General features: G+C 32.2%; 1 pseudogene; it reads left to right on the top strand.

Moving 5' to 3' along the window:
• Window positions 1-13,154: 13,154 nt before the first annotated feature.
• LOC149535741 (putative zinc metalloprotease EGY2, chloroplastic pseudogene) lies at window positions 13,155-14,200 on the top strand (annotated as a pseudogene).
• Window positions 14,201-23,677: the final 9,477 nt, after the last annotated feature.

The raw sequence follows: 23,677 nt of genomic DNA, 5'->3' as shown, positions 1-23,677 counted from the left end.
GTATGACTATATAAAGTGGAATTAGAGAAGTAATGCGAAGGAAATATTTTATATTAGGACATTTCTATCAAGCGATATGTCTTCCAATATTATGTGTTGACTAGAAGGCATCAAATAAATTTTACTTGCAAACAAATTATTGAATTTGGGGATATTAGCATCAAAATACAATATGCCTCCAAGAATAATGGCTAGAGGCTAAGGTGTTGTTAACATCTTTGAAAGAATAGAAGAAATGTTTGGCATAGTGAAAAATACACAAATACAATTAGATGTTGACGATTTTAGAAAAATGGGTCATAGCCCTAGACATGAGAGCAATGAAGAAGTTCAACTATATTCTAAAGAAAGAATTGGTTGTTGAATTAATAGATGAGGGACAATAAGAAAAATATCTAGGTTATACAATTAATCAAAAGCCATTTAAAAATTTGGCAAGATAATTCCTATAAAAGTTTTCATATGTGGAATAAATGATCTAAGAATCTTTTTGGCATGTTAAAATTTTAAATCTTGTAAGTGTTAACATTTTCTATTTTTAGTTTTTGTAAGGGTGAGTTATATTATGGTAGAAAAAGATATGGAAGAGGTCAGGAAAATGTAGAGAAATTACTATAAGATTATGTCAAAGTTGAAAACTACATACTCGTATACATGTTTGTATGTATGTATTATGTATATGAATATGTGTATGTGTATGTGTATGTGTATGTGTATGTGTATGTGTATGTGTATGTGTATGTGTATGTGTATGTGTATGTGTATGTGTATCTGTATGTGTATGTTCACGTTTATGTGTAAGAGGTAGGAAGATGTTAAAATGAAAGGAGGTGAAAATATATCCTTCAATAAAATATTTGATGGATATTAATGAAGTATATAAAGATATAGTAGAGGAGATGGAAAATTATTTAGAGATGCTTGTTTTAAATATGGAACTAAAGGTCATAAGAAAAACCTCAAGGAATTATTGCTAGAGGACTTAAATAAAACACAATATTTGCAGAAGAAAGAAAAGAGTCAATTGAATCACTGATGAAGAGATTTTTGCTAGAGCTTGATAATATAGATAGATATGAACCAGTGCAAAACATAAATATGTTTATAACAATGTGTAACACTTAAGCAGAGTCTTGTAACTTGTTATCATTGCCAGTGACAAACAAGCAACTTGGTTAAGTGAAATGGTTGATAACTTGAAGATAAAAATAATAAAGCATCCAAATCCTTATATTATATCATAGATGCAAAAATAACATAAGGTGTTGGTGAGTGAATAATGATTAGTTTAAGTTCAAAACATGATCATATTAATATGTACTATAATAAAATGTTATGTAGTCTATGTATTCCCATTTATATACTACATGCGCACACAAACACATACATGTATATATGCATATATATACATACACATATATACACCCATATATACATATACACATATTACATATTTATGCATATACTTACGTACACATACATACATATATGTATATTTATATATATACATGTATATATAGATATATGTATGTATTTATATGCTCACACATGTATACATATATGTATCTATATAGGTAAACATGTCTTTTTAAGATTATTAGACAAAATCCTAACAATTAAATGCAAATATAACCAATAATGCAAAGGAATAAAACACATAAAAATAGAATAAAAGACAAAAATATTTAGCACAATTCACCCAATTTGGGCCATGCCTAGCAAACAGAGTCCAATATTATTATCTAGTAAATCAACCTAATTACAATTTATAATCCCTTACAACTCAATACTGCTGTAAGAAGCTACTAAATTATCATTCTAAAATCCTAACACTAACAACACCAATGGAAGTGGGTAAAAGCTAATCTCTACATCTAATTAATAAGGCTCTACAGTACAACATGTATGTATAGATATGTGTATATATATGTATGTATTTATACACATGCATACATGTGTGTATGCATGTGTGCGTGTACATATACATATATGTATGTGCATATTAGTATATATACATATATACTTATGGGTAAAAGGACAAAGTTGTGTCACACTAAAGGACATCTAAGGCCCAAATTCTAACTAAAGTATTTCTAGCTGAAGGGGGTCTAGCTAGAATTCTTCAGACTGAATATACATGACCACATAGTCTTGACATGGTGAAAGGGTTTAATAGGACCCCCTTCGGTCAGACCAGGTCAACCATTTTTTACTTTTTAGGTTTATTTTCATGTTTTTTAGTTAATATATATTTGTATTGTATTATTTTATCACTTTCAAGATATATTAGCTTAGTTAGACTCTTAAAATTAATTGATATATTTTGGAATACAATTTTTTAATTAAATGATATATAGTTAATTTAGTAACATATATTAAACATAGTTAGCCATATTCATTTAACCTTAGTTAACCATAGTCGTAGATTAAATGTAGTTAATGTAGATTAAACATAGATTAACTCTAGTGAGTCATGTTTTAAACGTAGTTAACCTAGTAAACCTAATCTAACATAGAACTTAATTAATTATACTTTAAACCTAGTTAACCAAACTTAAACCTAACAAAATATAATTAAGGTAGTTTTAACCATACTTCAAATGTAGAACTAAATCCTATAGAATAACTAACCATGTATGTTTATGTTTTTTCTTGAGTTGTACATATAAATGCATGGTTAAATTATAAATATCATTCATTTTTTATCGTGTTTAGGTTAAATGTATATCTGATATAAATTTAAATGTTTATATAATATGTAAAATGATAATTGAAACACTTGATAATTTAAAATATTAAAAATTTATTTCAAGGAAAATGTTAGTTAACCTAGTCAAACATCGTAGAACTATCCTAGTCAATATAACTTAAAACCTAGTTAACTTATTTGTTCAAACTTTATTTTGAAACCTAGTCAATGTAATTGTTCAAACTTAGTTAAAAACTAACCTATTCAAAATAGCTTAAAACATAGACATGGTTCTTTATTTATCTAGTTTTAACCTAGTTAAGTTCTATCTACTTCAAACCTAGAAAACTTAAACCTAGTTAACCTAGTTGTTGAAACTTAGTTAAGAGCTAACCTTGTCAAAATAACTTAAATCCTAGTTAACTTAGTTTTTCAAATCTAATTTAAACCTAGTTAAGTTTTATTAACTTAGTTTTTTGCCACATGTTTCTTAAAAATAGATGATATATATATATATATATATATCTATCTATATATATATATATATATATATATATATATATATATATATATATATATATATATATATCAAACCTAATTAACCTAGTTGTTGAAACTTAGTTAAGAGCTAACCTTGTCAAAATAACTTAAATCCTAGTTAACTTAGTTTTTTGCCACATGTTTCTTAAAAATAGATGATATATATATATATACACACACACACACACACACATATATACATATACATATATACATATATATTCTTCACAAGTTAGATTTGATTAATAATGTGCATACATATGCTTTAAGTTAAAGATTGTTTTTAATTTACATTGTATGTATATGTGTACGTATGTGCAAATATCTTTATCATACTTGCCTACATCCTTGTACATACCTTCACTTTAAACATCTTTATTTTACATGGCATCCAATACTAGGGCAATGCCTGCATCTTCAAGGGAGAGTAGTGTTTAGGGGGGTGGTACTAGTGTTCAATCAGGTACAACTCATAGATATGTATCATCTTCTCAAGATAGATAATATTTATTTTTCGTCATATTGCTATACTATCTCATGTTATTAAGGTCCACTTCTTCTTCACATGCATATTAACTTCTCCTCTGAATCACACTTCTTGATTCACAATCTATCACCACCTCATACACGATCTCTACACTCTACTCTCTTCTCACTTAGACTAAATGATATAAATATATTTTATCAATTAGGGGTTTTCAATTCCTCAAAAATTCATATGAAATTCCATTTTCTATCGTTGGAAGTCCACCAAGAAAGTTGAAATCATTTCCTAGCCCACACTAACATCAGAATCCAATCACACTACAATTTGATAATAAGAGTCAAAGTGTATTATACTTCCCTAGGTTCATGTAGCTCTTCATGAATAATCAATAAAATCTACCAATAAAAATAATACCTTGCATTCCATGTCATCATGGACACATCATCAAATATCCTAAAATCCATACTTGGCTCCACTAACTAATCTACCTTCATCGATCAAGAATCTAACTAATTTTTCTTCACTATTATGCACTTATTCAATGCCCAAATATTAGAATCTTGTAACTCTATCCACATATCACCAACCTCATTAGGATTAAAACAAAAACCAAATATCATCATGGAAATCCAATATCTCCAATAACAATACTAATCAGATCTTCATAGCTATTTATGCACTATAGAACATTGTTGAACTAATTTCATTCATTCACCAAACTAATTGTAACTTGCACCAAACATGTCATGAATATGTGAAATCATGGAGATGTCATATAAACACTATGTACATGACTGTGCACCATAATTCATAATATAACTCTCACTACACTTATTCTATCATGACTTGGTGAATCAAGAACATAGTCAACCAAGAACACATAAGTTGGCATTACTAAAAATAACATAACTGATAGAACATTCTCATCTTATTAGCATCATTTATGCCAAAAATAAACCACCTTCTCAATTATTTGGTCATAAATATTTGTATCAATTCCAACATTAAACCAGTCATGATACTAAAATATGTTTTTCTTTGAAGAATGTAGTGCAAGAACTTATTGATTCTAATGCTATATCTATTGATGCTAATATTAATCATGGAAATAGATTAGATCCACCTCCTCATCAAAATTTGGAAATATACACTAATCTATTTTCATCTCATTAAACCGCCACTACTGAGAAAATGTCTTCTACTAAAAAAATTATGATGAGACAGTTGAAGAATTTGATCATATTCTTAATCTTATTGATCATGTTCAACCTAAATCTCCACTTTAACCTTCTGTTTCCTTTAGATTTGTTGAAAAAAATAAGGCACCTAATGATTGCTTTTACATTGTTAGTAGGTTTATTGGTATTCCTTCTTGTGGTCCTCTTGTTGATCCCACTTGCATGGTGAGTGTGATAACTAAATAGTATCTTTTTAGTAAACAATTATAAAAATAATTCTAGGATATATTTGATATTTTGATTCAAACTTGTAATGGTTTCCTTTATCCTTCCCATAGTTCCATCTCCTTTCTTTTGGAATTCCATGGTAAAAATTTTGATACTATCTTTACTGTCATTCCTACTTTTGATCAATTTCATGTCAAACTTGATGTTCTTGTCTTACCTCTATGAAAGTCATAGATTTTCCTATTCATAAATGTCTTAAATTTCCTCATAATAGATAAATCACAACTATTAACTAGATTCTTTACTACCTATTTGTGCCTCATGGCTCTATTGAGCTTGATTTATTTTGTCCTTCTATAGTACAACCAACTAAAACTAATTTTGATTATCCCTTTTGACCATAAAAGACTTCAAAATTTAAAATGTTTGTGAACTAATAAAAAAAAAGGATGATCCTAGTCACGAAATTTTTCCTACACCACCATTTCCTCATTTATATAACTATATTGATCCATTTCCCATTTCTCATATGCATCATCCTCTTGTTATCTATCAACCTAGTGTGCTTCTTCTAGTTCTTCCTCCTAAAGAAGACAAGGACCCAATGTTAGTTGATCCCATCCCACCTCAAATATCTAGTAAAATCAAACATAACTAACATGGTTGTGATGATCATTGTAAACACCATGCTACAATTCTCTCTTGTATTTCTCAAAACATTTCTTCACCTCATTAATCTCCTCATCCTTCAATTTCTTTTGACCAACCCATGCCCAATGTGATATCAACAAATTTAAGGTGAATGAGCATGATAATTTTATTTGTATCTTAGATTGTATTACAATTGTTCTTGAAAAATAAGATACAATTGATGTTAATATTCATCATAGTAATAGTGATATACATTTTAGTGATTTCGATATATGTATGAGACTATTGATAGTGATCATGATTTACTAGTTATGATCTCACAATTTCTATCTATCACTCCTATAAATGAATACAATGACCTATCTTCACAACATGATCCTTGTTTGGAATTAGATATTGTTCCTTCTATCATGCTTGGTGTTTATCCTCTTGAGAGTTTTCCACCTTCCTTAAAAACTATGGTATGTCCTCTTGTGTGGTGGATTTTATGTTTTTTCCTATTGTGACACGTTTCCTCCATGATGGGTTACTTTATATATCATGTGTTTAGATTTATTTAAAACATCCTTGTTGCTATGTTTGTACAAGGTGATAGAGGAATCAAAAATTTCACACTTGTTCTTATTTGTGTATCTCACTTCTTCTATATGTTGTGCAACTTCCATTATTCATAAATGTTCCTTTATTTTGTCATCTTGGGATGATGCAAAATTATAGAACCTATTCTTTCTAGCCTTTGTGATGCTAACACAAAAACACTCTTCTTATTAACTCTTATGTTTATTTCTTACATTATATTTTAGTTATAATTACTTTGGGGAATGATGATATTTCATTTGGACTTAATATTTTATATATTATTCTATAGTAATACTAACCCAAAATTTGATAGATACCTCTTGTGATCATTTTCTCATGTGCTCATTTAAGTTAATTTATCCTCTCTTAGGGGTATTTCACCATTGAAATAGTTCTTCTAGATGCATGTATGCATCATGTAATTTATTTCTCTCATTAAGGCTTTTTAATAGCTTTAATGTGGAGGCACACACTCTACTCACATTCTACACATGCACACTTTTTTAATGATATTTTATATTTAAATTCCTTATAAACATACAATAATTAAGGGAAAACTCCTTTCTTTTCATTCAAATCCTTATGGACATAAAATATTAAGGATATATGTCTCTTGTCATATCCATTATTGGCATAGAATCTTTAAGGATAGATCCTAGATGGATTGACTAGGATGACACACAAACCCCGCTAGACTTCCAATGCCATCTATTGTAGCACATTTTTCTTTATGTGATTCATTATACAAAATAATTATTACAATAAAATAATCAAACCTCTCCCCCCCCTCTCTCTTATTAACAATGTGTCTCTTAGTTTAGTCTTTAATTTGATAAGGAAGTAAGTTAGTTAGGGGTTTGTTATTTCCTTGTATTGTTCTCTTTGATAAGATCATCCTATGCATTTGATCCACTTTCTCATGAGCATGAGATTGTCCCAAAATCCCACTTAAAAGTGGGCTAAATTTATATTCTTAAAAAGGGAGAACTCCATGTGTATTCTTTTTTTAACCATTGTTAACCCTCAGTGTGTTTCTTATGTTAGGAACTCACATTGGAATTAATTGCATACATTATTTAAATCAAGGTCTTATTCTCTCCTCCAATCTATCTCAAAACACTAAGTTACTCTAATTTATTTTCATAATTTATTATTTAATTATCTATTTAACTAATTCACACCATTCTTACCTTTACATTTTATTTTTCCACTCATTTCTTTTACGCTAAAACATTAAGTTCTTCACAATTTACGTCTAAATTAACCCTTCTAAGTATACCTCACACTTAGGGTGATATGTATTGTTATGTGTCACAATTGTAGAAACCTATACCTCAAAGGTTTAAGTTTGGTGAATTTAGGGGCATTTTGAAAATTATAATTCATTTTTCCACCTAGTGGAGTAGGCCATCATAAAATTTGACCACAAAATAATACTAAAAAAGAGATTTATTCTCTTCATTTTCACATCCATCAATCACAATCTATCCACTCTCAAGAAATATACTCTCAATGAATCCATTTTTCATTCAAAAAATTCAAGAAAGTGTGGCTTCATTGAAGGAATTCTATCTACCCTTCCATTGTACATTTCCTTCAATTGGTCTATCTTTTTCCTTTATAGGAAACAAAGGAATTGGCCAGTTTCTTCTCCTCAATGTTCCACCATGTAGCCCCGAAGAGCTCTAGGTGGGTGATGGAAAACCTCACTTTGATATTAGAGTCAAAGTCCTACATCATAAATATCTATCTAAATAAATTAACCATTGCTCTACCACATATCATGTAACAACCTTGTTGAAGGGTTTGATCTTGGATCTTTGTAGGTCCTTCATCTGAGTGGCCTTAGCCAACCTTTGTCTATCACCATGGAGGTCTCTTTGAGGACTCCGAGATCTTCACCTCTCCTCATTCCTAGCATGATGTGATCCCTCCTGATAAACACCCCTTGAAGGAGGTAAGCATTCTAAGATCATCCAAATCATATGTCTCAAATTAGCTTCCTTTGAGTCAACATGCTCTTCTCTATGGCTCTCCTCTCTATTTGCCTCCTTTACAGGACTCTCTCTATGAGTCAAAAGAGGACTATCATGTCTACCTCTCCCATGACCTCTTCCTCTACCTACATTATGACCCCTAATAGCAGATCTAGTCTTAGACACCATCCTCCTACAACAACCAAGAAAGAACAACAAAATTCTCACAAAGTCAACAAAGGCATACCACCATAAGAAAAAATGTTTGAAATCCAACTCAAGATTTATTCAAGTTTTTCCTTTTTTATATGTCTCAAGAAATTGAGTCTGAAGTTCAAAGTATTCAAGTTGTAATAGATGTAGACACCTAAAAACCTTTAGAAAATAAAGTATTTTTATTTTTTGAAAAATTCTTGATGACATCATCATTTATTAATTAAGTAATTATTTAATTAATTTATTTATTTTTATGCCATTAAATCCCTTTATCTTAATTAAAAATATTTAATTAAGGAATCCCTCCCAAAAATGTTTAAATCTTATTTAAACATTATTTCCTTATTTATTAATTATTTAATTAATAAATTGACCAAAAAACCCAAAATAAATAAAAAATTTATTTTCTACCCAAAACTTGGCCAATTTCCTTAAGACCACTAACCTCTTCCAAAATCTTCTAATCCTTCTTTAATTTTGATTAAAGGCTAATCCCAACATTTCCTACCCCTAATCCCAACTCAAAATATTTAATTAAGATTAAATATTAATCCTCATGTTTATTAAAAAAAGTTTTAATAAACATCTCCTCAACCCAAACCCTTGAAATAAATAAAACTTTATTTATTTCTTAAAAATCTAATTTATCCTCATCCTAAGAAGTTCTAGACTCTTCTAGAAAGTCTTCATCCTCATCCTAGGAAATTCTAGACTATTCTAGAAAGTCTTTATCCTCATCCAAAGTCTAGACTCTTCTAGAAGATGTCTTTAAACCTAATCCTAATCCCCTCCTAACCTTGTCACATTCCCTAAACATGGGTTAAGAATTACTAACCCAAGCCAAAGTTAACAAATATCTCCTCCTTCACCCACCCTCATTAAATGCCATCCACTTGCCTATCCCTAAGCTAATCCTAAACCATCCTAATCCATCCTCTAATCATTTGCACAATCCTAAGCAAGCTTAAAACCCTCCTAATCAAGCCCAAGTCGAAATTCCTCTCATCTCCCTCAAAATATCCCAACCATAAAACTTTATGAAGCCCACTAGGCCATAAATGACTCTTCCAAGCCCTTTTATTGCTCTTACAAGCCATTATGAGGGTCTTTATGAAGATTTTATCCCTTGAGCCTCCTTTGTTGACTCATCCTTCCCCTTTCCTCTATCCTCTCACCCTGTGACATGTGTCACTCCCTGATTGGCTGTAAGGAAGCACAATCCATGTGCTCTCCTCTCATGCAATTTGAGCCCTCCATGAGCTTTTTCCCATCCTTGCATGTTAGCCCTCAATACCTCAAGCCTTTTTCCTATAAATTGGATCCTTCCCCTTTGCAAAATAACACAATCCATGAAGAAAAGTCATAATGCCATTTTAAGAAGCCATTTTACATCAAAACCATACACTCGCACCCAAATTCCAACTCCATTTGAAGCCCTTTTTGAAGCATAAGCTTGAGCATACATCCTATCTATTTAGACAAAGCCACTCAACAAGAGAGCTTCTCATTGAAGAGAGCCCATTAATGGCTCATATTCTCAATTGAGAGCTCATCTTAGTCTATCTTGAAGTTTATGAATTTTGTTTAGTTTGTAGAAGCTTTATTTAAATTTGGTTTATATTAGCATACTAACATTGCTCATATACAATAGATACATAACATTTTTAAAATTTCATTTCAGTTAACTAGTTGTGATCTAGTGGCATTCCAATATACCCAAAGCTCATGATGTAGAAACTTGGGCTCTAATACTGAATGTAACACCCCTCCAGGGAACCCAAAAGAAATTAACCTAAAGTTAAGTTTGTCAAACATTTTTTTTAAAAGATAATAACAACAATAGATAATATAGCAGAAGCAATAACTGACATACATACATGCATAAGCAATACATAAATAGATCACATCACTTGAGGGCTCCATGACGTTGAATCACATTCATAAGTTTTATTAATACTAAATACAATACACAAAAAATCCACATCAAAGAATTATTACAAGTACAATTCCAATTAAATAATATACAATTACATACGATGTCACTTGGCATAAGTAGAATGCATAATCATCCGTTGTACAAGTCATGGTGTATGAGAAGCTAAAAGAATATACATCATAAATAAAATACATCATCTCATAAGATCTTTGAAAGTTATATATAGCACAATAGAATAAAAACCATCCATTAGAAAATACAATATTAGAATGAAAGGAACAACTGGACAAGTACATCCAGTAATGACATCCAGCTATCGAATCTCAATGGTATAAGAAACACTACTACTTGACCTCGTGGAACCTAAATGGCTACACCCACCATGTTGAGGAGATAATCTCAAGTCTGAAATGAAATATCAATCCACAAGTAATAACCATCATCTAGGTTAAGGAAATCCTAATAGAAATCTATCTTAAAGGTACCAAGGCACAAGTATCATCTAATCCCAAAGGCAACAAAGACATGTAGGAAATTTACTATGCAAGTGGGAAAGTGTCATTGCATGAACTAGCTCTAAGGTTACCCTGGGGACCTCTTTGGACTCTAGCCCCCTAGTGTCTCTATGCGGCATCAGTATCCTTGCATATAGACAAGGCATACTAATAAAGCAAGGTCACAACCAAGCATCCTCTCTACTCCCATCTTGGCCTGTACTAGCACTTGAGGCATGGGTGAGGAAAAAAAAATGACTCTTATTAATTCATCTTACACTCACTTAATGAAATATTATCACTTATTAAAACAACTTATAATGGGTTACCCAGGAAACCTCTTTAGGGCTTCAGCCTCCATTGTAAGCCACTTCCCAACGTACACACAAATTGCCTACCCTAAGCTCATAAAAAGTACAATTCATAAAATCACAATTTTCACATCAGTCCTTTATAAGCAACTGGATAGCACCTATAGATAAAACATAGTATTCACCTCAATCCTTTACAAGCAACTAGAAAGAACCTAAAGACCAATCACAATATGCACCTCAGTCCTATGCAAGCAATTGAAAAATACATAAAGATAAATCACAATAATCACCTCAGTCCTATACATGCAACTAGAAAGCATGAATAGATAATTGATTGAAACTCAATGGTTACACCAGGATAATCACATCATTCACCTCAATTCTACACAAGCAATTAGAAAGCACTAACAAACAACTAATCAAAATTCATCATAGAAATACATGAATACACCACAATGGTTGGGTATAAAAGATTGTGACCAAAAAAATACATAACAACATCCCCCAAGCCTCTGGTAAACATTCAAAATTGGTCAACACACTAAGTCAACCCCAAACTCAACACAACATAAAATATACATCATAGCAAGTATAATTTCATAATTTTGTTTGGTTTTGAAAACATGAGATTTTGATTTAAAAACAAAGTTCTAATTTTCATTTCATTTTATGTCTTAGATTTGCTAAAGTTTTCGAATCCACAAGAACCTTAGCATTCAACAGATCATTAAAAATAATTCCCTTATTTAAAAAAAAACAAAACTATATTTCTAAACATCTATAATTATGAATTATTAAAAACTAACAATGATTATTAAATTATTAATAAAAATAATTATTAAATTATCAATAAATAATATTTGTTAATTTATTAATAAAATGAATTACTAAATTAATAATTTAATAATAATAACAATATAAAATAGTTATTATAATAAATACTAATTAAAATATATAATAAAATTTATTATAAATAATAATAAAATAACTCATATAATATAACTATAAAAACCATAATATGGGGTGGGTTTCAAGCATGGCCTGATTGCATAGGTAGCCTCAACTACTACAACAATCAAGGATTGCATGACAGCCCTTGCCCACCCAATTTATTTATTTTTAATTTTTTTTTTTAAACAAAAACCCCAATTTGAAATCCAAGAAAACAAAAACACAATATCATTTTTTTCTTTAAAAATATTATTACTATTGCCATGTTTTTAACACCCACTTTTTAAGCTTTATAATTTTTTCCTACGAGGAAATTATCTTGGTTTCTTGTTGGTTTTTATTGCTAACATTGCCCTTATAAAAGATTAATTTGTGAAAAAGGTAGTGCTCTAAGACTGAGTTGAACTTGAACTTGAACTAAAATTTTCAAAATTCAACTTCAACTTTAGGTTCATGTTCATGTCTGCAAAGTCAATTTCACTAGTTAAAAATTGAAAATGAATGTTCACTATTCAAGGTAGCTTTAGAATTTTAGTTTCAAAATATGGATTCAGTAGGAGAACACCATTATAGGTTCAAAGTTTGAATTTGAGATGCTTTCAAGCCCCAACATACAATTTCCCAAGGTTTATAGTTGTAGATCACTAGTTCAAAATATAGAAGCTACTCAAGTCTCAAGTCTCAGAAAGCAGTAAGGAACATCGAATCCAATATCTCAATTGAGTTGAAAAAGGCTCAAAGTTTTTAAATTAGGCATGTAATGAGGATATTGTAAGTCCCATAATGAATCTATGGGTGAAGAAATAGTTCATAAGTATTCCCTTTTCCTTCCACGGGCATATACCTGTTGAGCATCAACATAGAAGAAAAGGACCAAGCCAGTTATGTCCAATTCATATTAAACATGAAGCAACAATGAAGGATTCCAAGTTAGGCATAGAAGGCAGGGATCTGGACAATAGAAATGAAAAGGGATCACCTTCTATGGACTCTGATAAGAATATTACTATAAATATTAAAATGCAACAGGATGACATTGAGGTTTCAAAAGTCACAAGTAGATTACCCCTCCCAAGAGTTAAGCCACCCAGTGAACCTATAAAGATTCCAAAGTTGACATTGGATATTCTCAAGGATCAAGTGTTTGGTTTTAACACTTTTTTTTGTTATAAGTTAGGAACCATATGGGGGTGGAGTCTTGTTTAAGGGGAATCTTTGCGGTGAAGCAAGTAGCAGCTATACAAAATTAACCAAGAGATTGCAGGAAAGGTTTGGGGAATAGTAAAAACTTTATCTTCTTGTGAATCTAGAAGATGATACACCCATTGCAATTTTTGCCCCTAAGGAATCACTATACGCAGAGCCAACTGCTATGCTAGAAAGGTTTGTAGCATTTGCATTTGGATTGATGACCGTGTTCACTATTCTACTATGAAATTCACCCACTCTCCAATTGAACTTGTTGTCATCTTTTGAAAATTTTGGACTATTGGAGGAAGGTCTCCTTGATGTATTGACAACAATTTCTATATTGGGAGCACATAAAGTTGGTCATATTGTTGTGGTGAGAAACATTGGCATAGACCTTGGTGTGCCTTAATTTATTCCTAGCTGGCATATAGGCTCATTTGGTGCTATTACAAGGATAAAAAAATGCATTGTCCAAACAAAAATATTTTCTTCAATTTGCAGTTGCAAGGCCTTTAGTTGGATTCTCCTTGGCTTTTTCAATTCTACTAGCAAGGTTCATCATACCTCCAAGCAATGGTCAAGAGGTCATAGTTGGTGCATTAGTTTTCCATGATTCTCTCCTCTTTGGCAGTATGGCTAAAATCATTTTAGGAGATTTTCATGATGAAGGGATTATCAATAGGTATGGGGGCCCAAAAAAGGGGAATATAAAGTGTAAGCCATGGCAATACAAGATGCCTCCACAATTCTCAGCAGAGGTTACTAAGTAAACAAATATAAAGCTCTATTGATATATAATTTTGGAGACCACACAAAAATAGAGACCATGGTCACCATTCCATGATGAAACCTCTTCTATTATCAGTTACTGTGGAATTTGCATACATGTTTATTAAGAATCAAATCTCTCAATGTTGCATGGAATGAAGTAGTGAATCATGTTGCCCATCAACTAATCAAATGTCATCAAGAGTTGATATTCTTTGTGCCTCTCAAACACAAAATAATGAGACTAGTTGCAAACTGTTTGTCCAAATGTCTAAAGATATCATGATAGTCAATGAAAGAAGATGGTAATTAGAATAGATTGAAGTCATAGGCCAACACATTGCAATGCCATAATTATATACAAAACCTATATGCAAATTATGAAGTTAGCAAGAATTATATCTCCATTGTGATATATCGGGTTTGATTATTTGATAGATATAGAAGACAGTAAAGGAAAAGTGAAAGTGGCAAAACAAATTAATACATATGTCAATTGGCCTTCTCTACATAATTTATTGATAAGAATGAGATAAGGTATATGTACCTCAAGTATAACCAACTATGATAGGATGGCTCCAGGTGGCTTTTTCAACCAAATGACACATTATGATTGTTAACTCATTATTAATATGTTTAGAAAGTTTTTAAAAAAAACATCTCTAGGAAGTTAAGTCATTGGGAACAAGTGAAAAGTCTAAAGAAGAGACCTTATTAAGAATCAGTTACCAAGGTAACCAAAAAGTTAGGAGAAAGAGAAGAGATTAAATAGATAACAGAGGAATGGAATTTGGGGGTTGTTCTTCTTCTTGATCTAGAAGTTCTATAGTTGTTGCAAGGGGGATGGAGAAATTTTCAATTTGATTATAATAGAGTGAGACAGAGGGAACATATTTATCTTTTTGTAGTTTGATTGTAATGACAGAGACAAGTAATCTTGTGGTTATTTTGTTATGTTTTTAGAATAAAGAGGAGTATATTTATGATAGATCTTAAGGTTTGAGTATATATTTCCTAGTTGAAATTGATTATGTAGTCTTTTCTTCATATTTTGAATACAGTTCTGCATTATTATGTCAAATGCTTGTGTGATTATGAATTAGTTGGTTCATAAACTCATCATCTACTGAATATATTATTTAATTCCTTCTTCTGTTATTATGAAAGGCTTGATGAATAGTCTTGAGGCTATCATTTAGTTTTTCTCTCATTCTTTAGGTGTTAATATGATAATCACATTTATTCCATATTGATGGATGAATGTTAGAAAACCCCTTTCATTTCTTTAGGTTAAAGATACATATTGTTATTCACATTCATTGTATATCTTTTATGAGGGAGTTGTACCTCTCAATTTAGAGGAAGATTATTAATGAAATGATAATCTATCCAATTATTAGTACATTTTGTTCTTCTTTTGAAGCATATTGAATCAATGTTTGCATTTCTATCCAAAGTACAAATCTATTTACTAACAATTTTTTGGCAACTCTACTGGGAAAAGAAAGCAAAGTTCTAGTGCTTTTTTTTCTTGGATATCTTAAGGTACTATTGTCACCAAAGTTTGCACCCTTGTCCAAAGTTTTTACCTAAGGAAAACCTTGTGAAACATGGAAATGATCTCCAAGTTTGGGACTTACAATCTGAGCTCAAATCTCTGGAGAAGGCTAGTTTCCTTTCCTACTCGGATGCACATAACTACTCTTTGAAGGAAAAGGGAGAAGGAGATTGAAATTAAAATGCAGAAATGGAAAGGGGGTGATGCACTGAGATAGAATGTTGGTTATGAGTTCATCCATGTATGCAAAACACATCAATGAAAATTTTAGAATACACTAGTCTTGACTCTATTCCATCTCCAAGAATCCACATGCAAGTTTGGAACTAGTTGAAGTGTTGAAAGGAAAGACATATTCACTTATACAACAACCATCAATAGTTTGGACACAATGTACAAACCTTGAAAATTAGAAAGAAACACACTCCAAAAGGAAAGATACATGCTCATTTGATAAATGACAAGAAGAAGTAAGGAAGGAGAACTACTTCATTAATGGAAGGAAAATAATTACATAGCATACTGCTGCTACAAACAATTCAGAAAGAGTAAAACCCAGAAAAAGTATTTACAACTGCCTTTTAAAGAGCTTAGGCATAACTCAGATCAAACTTGGAGTTCAAACTCCTACCAAAGGTAGAGTCAAGTTGTAGAGAGTAGCAATAAATGAATATCAAAGCTAAATCTGATCATGAAATACAATCTTTTGTAGAAGTGACAAGAAGGGAAAAACAAATGCACCCAGCTGTAAGAAATCAAATCCCATTAGATTTGATCATTACATGTAATAAAGGAGCATGGAGATGCATAGATGGCATGTAAACAAGGCCAAAAATATCATTTAGCATTAAAGATGAATCCTTGTAATGTGTCATGGCCACAACAAACAAATCAATACTATTATTAAAGAAAACATGGGATGGGATAACACACACATTAACCCCTCGCAAAAATATAGAGTTGACCTACGTGGAATAAGTTTGATCTACCCAAAAAATATGTGAGCCATCAATGTAGATCTTCATTTGAATATGGACGGCCTAAATGTTGCAAAAATATCTCCAACTAAGAATAAAACACAACCGTAGATCAAGATCTTCCTTCATAACCACGAATGGCTGAGATGCACTCAAAATATACCAAAGATGCTTCTAGATCCAATGGCCATCATATCTTTTCAAGAGCAAAGGGAAGCAATGCAAAAATATGACCATTGTTCGATACGAAAAGAAACCTAGCACAATAAAGATCCACCATGTGGCATGCAACAATTGGTTGGCACATTATTTGAATGTTTAGTTGAAGAGACATGAAAAATGTTATCCCAACATGAAAACACGCATTAACCTACAACTCAGCTCATGAAGAAAAAATGAGCCAACTCAGAAAGTGGTTGCTATGTCAGATAAAAACCTACCTTGCAACTTTGCATAGTAAAATAGCGACCATGGTTAATGTGCAATGTTAACCCCAGTAGAAATGCACGCTAACCCACAACTTGGCTCATGAAGTAATTGTGAGACAACTCAGTCAATGAAGGGATTGAAGTATCTTATCACATTAAGAAACAATGTTAACACGAGATGTTAACTTGCAACTCGACACATGAAGGAATTGTGAGCCAACTTGATCAATGAAGGGATTGAACTAGCTCGGCACAAGAAGAAACCATGTTAACACAAGATGTTAACCCGCAACTTGGCATGTGAAGGAACTATGTTAACATGAGATGTTAACCTACAACTCAACACATGAAGAAAAAATGATCCAACTCAGCATATGAAGAACTTGAGTTAACACAAGATGTTAACCCAACCGAGAAGCATGTTAATCCACATCAAAAGAATGTAGCCCATTGAAGATCTATTAGATTGATTATCAATGATGGATTGAATGGGGGCCAAAAATGGCCAACATTCTTGGTGACTTAGAGGGGATGCTTGCCTACTAAGCATAGACCAATGGCCTTAAGAAATCCATTGGGCATAGAGTCACCAAAACAAATGATGTGTTATCCCACCTGCAACTTCACAAAATTCTACAACTAGCAAAAAAAAAACTCCATGGAGCTCTACAAAGCTTAGAACAACTCAAAAATAGGGAGCACGTGTGCTCCTGCACTTCTTGGAAAATAGGAAAGAACTGAAAACAAAAGCTACTCTACTATGTACAAGTATTCACAATGAAAAGTTTAAACAAAGCCATTGATTGGCTTGTTGAAATAGCTACCCTTCCTCACAAGCTCATTTTTTCTTCCATGCATGAGGGCAGTTGAAAAGACCAGCAAGCATGACAAACATATTGCTGCATAGAATACCTTCCTCTCAATGCTAAAAAAAATGAAGCCTTCTAGCACTGGGGAATTACCTTCTTGAGCATAACATGCTTGCTCCTCCTTGTGAAAATCTTCCTCATACTCTGGAATGAGCATGAATGGGGGAAACTTGCATTGTTGTAGAGCTAGGTGCCTTATGAGGCATCCTCTTGATGGCTTTAGGTCTAAGCAATCTGACTTGACCTCACTGTGCTCTATAACCTCCAAATCCTTATGGCCAACAAGAGTTGGCTCTAATGGTATGGCTGGTGGTGTGTGTGTTTCCTCATGTTGCAGCTGCAACATGCATTACTTCTCAAGCCTAATTGAATACTTGCAAATAAGGGGTTACACCTCTTATAATTGTGTAGGCTCTTGTGATGTGGGAGGGAGGGATGGTTGTATTTCTCCTACCTCTGATGTAGCACTCATCATGCTCATTAGCCTGTCTTGTAGCTCCTTCTCACACCGTTCCTTTTGTGCAGCCAACTCCCTTGCAAGAATTGCTTCATGCTCTTGTTTTTTGGCTTCTAGCCTCTTTGAAAGCTGTGCCTCAAGCCTCCTTAAAAGCTCTACCTCAAATTGCCTCCATTTTTCTTGTAGTTGCTGCAACAAGGTTTCTCCCTCTAGAGTGTGTGGTGGTTCATGAGCAATAACTGATACCTCTTGAATTTGGGGTAGTAAAGGCAAGACTTCCTCTTTCATATCATGGGAGACCTCCTACTGCAACACATGGTTTGGCTTTTCTTCTTTTTGTAGTAGGCCCTCAAGTTCCATCTTAGGCTCAAGAGCCAAATTTTGTTCCTCAAGAATAGGAACAACCTCATTGTTCTCTCCTTCCTCAACAAAGGAGGGAAGCTCCTCAAATAAGAGGATTATATCCTCTTCCTTCTTCTCAATAACAACCTCTTTTATCTCCTTAGTAGGTTGTAACTCCTCTCTTTGTATCTTTGCAGGCTTTGTTTCACTCTCCCAAAACTCCATGTTTGGGCCAGCTGGAGTTCATACCACTGGTCCACTCAAAAATAGGGAAATAGTGATAGGTCTGCGGGGTTCATGACTGGTCCAACTCTCTCTTACATGGGATGGAGGGATTATAATAGTAGGTTCTTGTGATGGAGGGGGCTTCTTGAAGCTTGGAATGCCCTATTTTTGAGAAGGGGCTACCTCTGCTTCTTTGGTCTAAAAATGAGCCAAATGTAGCCTCATTTCCTCCTCTCTTGCTATAGCAACTTTCCTTACAAGATTCTCCTCAAAATGTTTATGTCTCTCCCTTTCTTCTTCTTTCTTTTGCATTATACAGGGAACATGATGAGCCAACTCAAAAATGTCACAAACCTCGAATACCATGCTACAAACATGAGGGTCAACTTCCCATGTCTCCTTGTCATTCTGCAACTATTCATTCAAAGTAGTCATAATGAGTTTAATGGGAGAAAAATCCTCATAATCTATATCTAGGTATGGATTTTCAACATGGCTGGAAAATCTTCCAAGCTCAGCATAATTGAAACCCAAGCTATCCAAGCGATCATAGAGTAATTTTGCCTTTGATATGCAATCACTATAGGATTCCAAGGGAGACTAGGCAAGCTAATGTGGGAAGTGAGAAGGATGAGGGATAGCCTCTTCATGATATGGAGGAAACTGGGAAGCATCTCTATGAAAAGAATCCATGATAAAGTGTTCAATTAACTAATCTCATAGAAAATCTTGAAAACATAAAAGATCAGAGACAATCTTTACACATACAAACACTTAGTCTAAATGAAAGTAGAAAATACATAGAATCACCATGGTGTTGAATTAATGCCTCCAAAGTCTGATGACATTTAGAATAACACAAATTCTCAATGGATAAAGATTGAAACTGGCTAACTAGTGGACTTATGAAGCTAAATTTATGTCCCACCGGGTGTGCCAAAAATTGTTGTCACAAAAGTTTGCACCCTTTGATAGGCCAACACAGAGGTAAATAATAAAAGAAGAATTAACAATTTTATGATGAAGTTTGATTGATCTATACGTGTCAATCCAAGAGCGTAAGCTTGCAAAAGGTGTCCAAGCAATATGTTATCAAGGGATGACAGTTGTGAGATGAGGATTTATGAGTGCATCTACAAAACATAAAATTGAATCTATGAAAAGCCAAGTAAATCCTAGTGATAGGAACTGTCACTTCCTGGCAATAGGAACATAAAAAATGTAAATAACTCAATAAATCTAATCTGTAATAAAATTAATTACAAATCTTAATAAATTATGATCTCATAATCTAATTAATATGAAAATTTATTATCTAATTAAATACGGATATTCAATATATAAACTAACATACTATGATTAAATATATACTATGTAATGCTAAGCTAATTAAAATACAAATGAAAACTAATTTAAATACACTCCATGCACAAACGTAAACTAATCACTAGGTAACTTCAGAGTGGGCCCTACCTCCTCAGCTACCTAGTGATGAAGAAAAGTAATAGTTTTACACCTTTGAAACCATGCATGTGAATATGTGAGTTATATTGCAGAATAATAACAATTTCTATACAATTCTATGTGTTTTGTAGAACTATACATGTATATATATCCTCACTATTGTTGTTGCTTTTGTAGATGCAGCTTTAGAAATTTAATAACTACTTTGTTATGCACTCTATAAAAAGAGTGGCTATTACATAATAGAGTTATAACAAAAATATATGGCTTGCAAAGAATAGCCAATTTGCTATCATTGTTCAAACAGAATACTATTTCCTTCATTCACATTTGCTAAACCATAGTTTTGTAATGGTTTGGAAAAGTTTGATTACTGGGCTTTCTAAGTGAGGCTTGGATATCCCTCTTAACAATAGTATTTCATCTCCTTAGAAGAAATAATAATGTAGTTATTTGTTGTACGAGTTTTTCGATAGCCACGCAATTCTTGTGAATAAATCTTAGCTGTAATATATGCTATCTCAACTACATTCATCGTTTTCATATACAACCATCAATCTAACTAATAGAATGATCCATAATCCCTTCAGTTTAGTCTTCAATATCCTATCAATGTATAAATTCAGCTAAGCTGGAGGAGTTCTATGTTGAGCTGGTAATAGCAACAAAAGATAGAACAAACTTTGAAAATTGAAATCCAAACTCATAATAGTAAACTAGAAAAATAGCGTTTTGAAAACAACCTCTAACGTTTTCATCATTCACTTTCTAAAGATTCTGCCATTTTGGGATTGTAATTACGCATGTTTTGGACAATACCCATGTCTTGGATTTTTAAGATTCATCTATATCTGTTCGTGAAAGGAAATGCAAAACTGCCTATCCTTATTTTTAGTTGCTAATTATTTCAGTCAGGTTCTTTCTCAACATACTCCTTGGTCATTATTCTTGGAAGGAATAATGCTTTAAATTTTTGAGAAAATAATGAATGCCAATAAGGTTCTTACATAGAATGTGACAGGTAAAATCATAACATATTATCAACTTGTTAGATAAATACAATTTCATCTATTTATTCACATATTCTATCTAATAACTATATTGAATATTACTCATAAATATTATATCATATGCAACATAGAAGGAGAAAATGTAATAGAAAATGGAAACTGAAATGAATATGAATGTTTATATGAAGGTTAAAATATGGCATAATTTGAGACATAAATTGCTCTCATCATTCCCCCCAACTTAGCTTATTGCACATCCTCGTGCAATCATTATGATTAGGTGGTCTTTAGTTTTAATTGAAAGAACTTTAGGTTTATGTTTTTTGGCTTTGTCTCCACATTGAACCATGATAACTCATAAACACATCCCTTTTCTTTGCTTCACATGACAAACTTTCTTGTTTTTTTTCTTATTTAATAGGGATATCTCTTTCAAATTTTCATTAGTTATTTCTCTTCTCTTTTCTTTTCTTTTCTTTTATTTGCATTTGTGATAGCATCATGGTTCAAAAGGTTTCATATAGTAGAAATTTATCTTAATTTGAATAAGGGGAGTTTAAATGGGTGAGATGGATATAATGGAAATAATGGATAGTGTGAGGGAATTATTAAGGGTGATGGATGGAAGATAATAGGATGACATTTCTCCCCCAACTTAAAGGTTGACTATTCATGGGAAACAAGGAGAGGATAGAAAGGGTGTTTCATAATGATTAAATATACTAAGCAATACAAATAAAGTTAAGAGATAAAATAAGGAAAAACAAAAATCAATTTTTTTACCAACATACATGTGTAGAGAGACCAAGGTTGGAACATAGAGCACCTAAGCAACCAGGACCACCAAAATGGAGGAATCATCAATAATGAATGAAGGGAAGCATCCAAAACTATAACACTGCAAAATACCACCATTTTATTGAAAGAAACAAAGATAAGACTACTGGAAGGAACTAGAAAACTAGGAGAGTGAATGCAATTGGAGGGGCTTCATCATCAATTGAACTAGTATAGACAATATAGGAAGTAGCACATTCCACTGAAAATACCTCAACTGAGCAGGCAACTCAGATTATGGGTGATCAAAGATTTGAGGATCACTTTAAGCGACAAGAGTGTGTGATAGAAGGTGCCAAGAATGAAAGAACCACTGAAGCTAATGAGTGTTCCTAAAAAGAATGATTAACAAAAGAACTAGGAACACCAATTATTGCATTTTTTAATTTTTGATTTCTTTCAATTTTTTTTCATTTTTCCACATTTTGATAATGATAAGTGACCATTGGCAAGCCAATTTTCAATCACTCACCACTTCATGGCACTATAGAAATAATTTTCACCATTGAGAATTTATTTTGTAGTTAACATTTTCCAGAAATTGGGTTTCAGATATTAATTGGCCAACAACACTTGAAGGTTTTCATTGTTGGATCTTTTATTGCTTTTTTCTTTGTTCTTTTTTCATTTTTTTTCATTTTGTTCAATTTTTCAATAACTACATAGAATGACCAAAGAAATGAAATCCTAAAATGGATGATAAAAAATGATACCATCCAAAGTTTGATTTTTTTTAACACAACCTCGTAGAAGGCACTATTGAAACTTGATTGAATAATGATCTTGAAATGATCACCAGGAATAACCATTGCACTAGAAACATTTTTTATTTATGTATCTCTCACCATTGAATCTAAAAACTGATTGTAGAGCTTTAAAACATACTAGGACACTTTGGTAAGAGTATTACTCACAAGGATGATGATTCTCATATTTCTCTATGTTGACTGAATAAGAAGACATCTCTTGAAGATATGAAACCTATTCTTGTGAAGCATGTGAAATATCCATTATAGGAAAATGTAAAGTTGCGAGTAACACACCTTCATTACTAAATACATGAGCATGGAGTGAAAACCAATGATAGTCTCCAATGTGTCCATGTAACTTCAAAGAGGAGGAGACACAACTCAAGAAAGGAGTGTGATGATCCACAATGTCTTCAAAGTTTTTCTTGATGTGTAGCTCAAAAATGATCATGAATCTCATAGACCAAGTTGCATATTTTCTTCCATGTGAGAAATCACCAAAGAAAGGAAATCTCATTTCAACGTGGTAAACACCTTATGCAAAAATCTACATGTGATCTTGA

This window comes from Cupressus sempervirens, chromosome 10, assembly GCF_028749045.1.
Source record: "Cupressus sempervirens isolate cs-2001-9-10 chromosome 10, ASM2874904v1, whole genome shotgun sequence".
NCBI lineage: Eukaryota > Viridiplantae > Streptophyta > Pinopsida > Cupressales > Cupressaceae > Cupressus > Cupressus sempervirens.
The sequence above is the reverse complement of the archived record's forward strand: the minus strand, read 5'-3'. Positions and strand labels throughout refer to the sequence as shown.